Raw genomic sequence first — 5,630 nt, forward strand, 5'->3', positions numbered from 1 at the left:
GAATTTCGAGGTGGATTGGATCCATATCCGACCCAATTAGGCTGTTTGGACCTTGGATCAACCTTTAGAAAGTACAAAATCTAACCCACACGCATATCCATATCCATTTCAAAAAGTTTTGGAGAAAACCCCTCAGAAAGTGGCGCCTAGCAAAATAGTTTTTTTTAACCTTGTTTCTGAAATTCCAAAAAAGTATAAATAGACTTTTTAGAAGAACCCTAGGCGTCTTTGGCTTGGATTTGATGCCTCCTATAGTGCCTCTAGCTCCAACACCTTCTCCCCTTCCATTCCACCACGTTTGGCCATTGAAGACTGGTTTATACTTGGAAACCAAACATCTTTCGATCTCCCTTGTTATTTCTTTACATTTCTTCCTATTCCTTGCTGTGTTTTTCACCTTTTTCTGTGTTTTTGTAGGTGTAGCAGAGGTGGAGACTACTAACCTTGCTTGATAGTGCGAAACACATCATCAAGGTGAACCGGCCCTACCTCCATCCAGTTTTCTGAGCCCTCCGATCGAGAATCGGCGCACATCCCATCCTCGGTAGATCTCCAATGTGTTGCAGCTGCAAAAGTGTTGTTCTTGGTGAAGTTCCAGCATCCTCGAACCGTTCGGGACGTCAAGGTCAAGCCACTGTCCTCTCTTCTTCATCCCCACGATCGTCGGATCACCCGAGAGGTTGAAAAGCATATTCATTTTCCAGGGTTCAATGTCCATGTGTGAAGATTGTCTAATCGGCGAAAGGACCAAAATACCCCTGGCATGTAACTGAAGATTAGATTGCTTTTTCAATCCTTGTAGTGCTTAATTGTATTTTAATTAGCTGTGTAATTGTAGATTGACATTTATAATTAATAAATTAAATTTTTAGAAATATTCTGAGTAATTCCTGTTCCCTGAGGATTCAACCCGTACTTACCACTTTGTGGAAAGTCGGTTTTTATACTTTTGGTTGACGATTTTCCAAAGTTTTATTGAAAATCATTGTTTTAAAAATATCATTTCAAAAGATCAACTAGGAGGGATGACAATAGCCAAGCAATGGAGGCGGCTGTGGAAAGAAAAAAGAAAAAGAAAAAAAGGTGCAATTGAAGAAGTAAGCTTGGGGGGCGTTTTTGTTGTCGTGCATGCGAAAGTGCTGAAGCACAAAGGAAATATGAGTGATGGTTTATGCTATGAAGGTGTGAACAGGGACTGAAGAGGCTGGGGCATGATATACTATGATGGCAAGTGAATGAAGTATATTGAAAATGTGACAGAGAGAAGTATGCGCTATGAAGAAAATAGGTGCCGTGATGCAGCAAATGTAAAGGGGAAAGTAGTGTGGAGGCTGTTGTGAAGGTGCTGTGAGTAGCAGAAGGTTGGTGTGGCGATGAGATAGAGTGTAGTGAAGGTTGTGGAGTAGGTGCAGAATATGCAAGGATTGTGCACAGGCGAGAGTATGCAGTGAAGTGGTACAAGAGATCACACAAGCATGGCAATGGGATCTGATATGCCCTATGTAGTGAATACATAGGTGTAGGAGCATATGTGTTAATGCAACAAATACGTAGTGATGTTGTGTATGATAGTGCAACAACTGCGGAGACTAGCTGCTGTGAAAGAAGCATGAAGTGCAGCAATAATAGTATATAGTGAATATGTGCAATAGTGAGGTGTGTGCAAAGTGTGGTGAGGATTGGAATGGAAAAGAAGGTATCCTCTGAGAAGGATTACACAAGTTTTGAACTGTCCAGAAATAACATGAGAAATTGCCTCAAGAGCCAAAGCACCAAGCCACTGAAGTAGGAAGCAAAGTGTAGCTGATAATAATACAACAAATGTATTAGGGAAACCTCAATCAAAGAACAATGCCCCCGAGGGATCAAACCAAGGCATCAAAGCAACCAAGAAAAGCAAGGTAATTGGCGTTGCCTTACACATCTAACACCATTGCAGTCCAGTTTTCATGCTGCTGCAATCAGGACCAGAGAATCTTATTGATTACATTAGGGATTACCTATGCTAATACTGTACAAGCCCCAAAGAGATGGGACTGCGAATCTGTAACAGTTTTCCACAACCACGCCCATAGATTACACAGACAGGGTCATTACCTTTCAGCAGGAAACTTTTTTTTTTTTTGCTGAACAACCAGAATTTAGCCAGTGCAATAGTTGGAGTAACTGCAGTCTTAGCCATCTGATAAAATTCAAAACTATGGCACTTCAGGCTGACATTAGCAAGGCCATTGGAGAGGGACATGACAATTCCTAGAGCAAATAGAGAGGAGAATGGAGTAGAATTTGCAGAAAGGATCACAGCGAGAAGTGGAAATACTTGTAAGGTCAACATAAAGAACCAGCCCACTAGATAGTGAATGAATGTAAGAAAAATGGGATGATTGAATCCGAACTTTCTGAATACCATTTTGCTCACCATAATATTCCCAACTTTTGATGTATGGAGCTCATTAAGAAAATAAAGACCGTAACTCTTCAAGATCACAATCTCTTTCACCAGTGTTACTGTCTTTACGCTTGAGAACCTTTCTCACACCTTTTTTTATAAAGAAATTGACCATCCTCGTGCTTCAAGGCATACACAGGTGAATGGAGGATGTTGGTTGGCTCTAATTGCAACAAAACCCCCAAAAAAAGAACTCTAAATGAAGCGAATAGCAAGAGAATGTGGCAAGGAGAGAAGGGTGGTACAGTTGAAAAGCAGGAGGTTAAAAAAAAAAAACCAATACAGGAAATCGATAATGTAAATGGAAGTTTATTCACAATAGACAATTTAAATCGAGAATATGAAACTGAAACATCGCTGATAATCCTGATTAATAGGAAATAATCAAACGAGATTTAGATCGTAATGTATACAGGACATCAAAATAGCAAATGCAAAGCGATTGTCAACAAGAAAACAGGAATTAGATGCAAACCGAAAAATCATAATGAGTGAAGGAAAATTAAAGATGAAATAAGCCAAGACATAAAAGGAGATAAGCAAGGAGGAAAATGTGTTAGCGATAAAAACAGGAAGTCAATAAGGAGAAAATGAAAATGATGGGTCAATAAAAGTAACTACAATGAATAAAAGGAGAAACGAAAGATTTGATAAAATGAGAGCTCAAATATAAAAACAGAACGAAAATAAGATATAGATCAAAATTGCCATATGTAGATCGATGATGGCACAAATTAATGCATAGAATGAGATTCGAAGCAACATACAACAGAAATAAAATAAGAGAAAAAAAATAAGGATTCAAATATATACAACTAATTACAACTAACAAAACGAAATCAAAAGGAAAAGAACAAAACGAAATCAAAAGGAAAAATGAAATGTAACTAGAACAGGAAATTGAATGTAAACTGGGAATCCAACGCAATTTGAAAATCGGGATGAAAACAAGAAGTAGAAATACAAACGAAACGTCAAGGTTAAAAGACAATCAAAATGAAAAATACAAAATCAAAATCAGAGGAGAAATCCCAATGCAAACTACAATCAAGATGGAAAGAAGAAAGACACGGATCAGAATTATGAAAAATTGTAAATAAAAAATAAAGAAAGTATTGGAATGCAAGCATTTCATTGCTGTTGCACGTATGTAGGTCGATCTTCTTGCAAACAGATCAGTTCTACGTGGGTGCTTCGATTAAAAGAAAAAAAATTAGAAAATAAGATGAAAGAAGAAAACAAAACAAGAAAAAGAAAAAGAAAAAGAAGGGGAGTATCGCTTACCTTAGCCTTGGCGTTGTAGGATGGTCGGCTTCCTTCAACTGATCAGAAGAGGAAACCATGGGAATCCAGAGAAGAAAGAAGAGGGAGAAGAAGAAGATGCGTATGGAAGGGTGAAATGCGATGAAGGAGAAGGACCCCGATGGTTGGTTTTTATAAGCCGAGATCGTTGGAAAAATTTTCCAACGGGTCCCTCCTTTTGGAAATTTTTAAGGAGAAGGCTCTTCTTTGATAAGATTTTTGAAAAAGAGGGCTTTGGGCTATTTCCTAAAAATCGTTTTCTCTGTTTTTTTTAAATATTTTTAAAAGAGGAAATTAAAAAAACACGAGGACAACTCAAAGAATTAAAAATAGGAGATCAAAAATGAGTTTTTAAAAGGTTTTTGTAAAATTATTATTTTTCAAATATCCAAGATTTTCTTAAATGAGGGTTTTTGAGAAAAGTAGCATTAATTTTTTAAATTGAGTTTCAGAAATGGATCTAGGTCCAGGAATTTTGATAAAACATTAGAATTCGGATTTTGAATTGAGATCGGTCCCTGAATAGAGAAAAACCTCTGAGAAAATACAAAGAAATTTGATTTTTTTGATTTTTTGAAAAATAAGAGATTCAAATTTAGAATTGGATTCGGATATTCAATTCGGATCTAGAATTGGGTTAGATATGAAAATTGAGTCAGGATTTCAGTGGATCCGAGAAAGGATTAGAAATTTTGATTAAAAATTGACCAAATTATTCAGAAGATGCAGCTAGGGGCAAAAAGGGAATTTTTGAAATTTTGGAAAATTTGGGGTGTTCACAGACATCCTTAGAACACATATATGCATTATTGAATCACTGTAAAAAAATTTTGACAGCCTTAGAACACATATATGAATGATTGAATGTCTATAGAAAAATTTTGACAGCCTTAGAACATATATATGCAAGATTGAATCCCTATGAATTTTTTTGGGCAGCCTTTAGAACACATACATGCATGATTGAATCACTATGAATTTTTTTGACAGCCTTAGAACACATATATACATGACTAAATCACTACAAAATTTTTTTTAGAGCATTAGAACACATATATGCATGATTCAATCACCATGATTTTTTTTTAGAGCTTCAGAACACATATATGCATATTTCAATCACTAAGAAATTTTTTTGACAACCTTAGAACACATATAAGCATGATTGAATCACTATAATTTTTTTTTGACAACCTTATAATGCATATATGCATGATTGAATCACTATGAATTTTTTTTGACAGTCATAAAACACATATATGAATGATTGAATCACTATGAAATTTTTTGGACAGCCTTAGAAAATATATATGCATGATGGAATCACTATGATTTTTTTTTACAACCTTAGAATGCATATATGCATGATTGATTCACTATTAATTTTTTTTGACAGCCAAAGAACACATATATGCATGATTGAATCACGTTGAAATTTTTTGAACAACCTTATAACACATATCTGCATGATTGAATTCCAATAAATTTTTTTTGACAGCCTTAGAACACATATATGCATGATTGAATCACTATGAATTTTTTTTTGCAGCCTTAAAACACATATATGCAAGATTGAATCACTATTAAAAATTTTTAACAACCTTAAAACACGTATACGTAAGACTGAATCACTATGAATTTTTTTTGACAACATTAGAATACATATATGCATGATTGAATCACTGTGACATTTTTTTGACAGCCTTAGAACACATAAATGCATGATTGAATGATTATACTTTTTTTTGACAGCCTTAGAACACATAAGTGCGTGATTGATTGATTATACTTTTTTTTAACAGCCCTAAACGACATATATGCAAGTTTGAATCACTAAGAATTTTTTTTGACAGCCTTAGAACACATATATGCATGATTA

The 5,630-nt window shown here is 35.3% G+C and overlaps 1 pseudogene; it reads right to left on the reverse strand.

Moving 5' to 3' along the window:
* Positions 1-1,534: 1,534 nt before the first annotated feature.
* LOC149834884 (nucleotide-sugar uncharacterized transporter 2 pseudogene) lies at positions 1,535-2,564 on the reverse strand (annotated as a pseudogene).
* Positions 2,565-5,630: the final 3,066 nt, after the last annotated feature.

The sequence above is a fragment of the Nuphar pumila genome, chromosome 6 (assembly GCF_984573655.1).
Source record: "Nuphar pumila chromosome 6, dmNupPumi1.hap1.1, whole genome shotgun sequence".
NCBI lineage: Eukaryota > Viridiplantae > Streptophyta > Magnoliopsida > Nymphaeales > Nymphaeaceae > Nuphar > Nuphar pumila.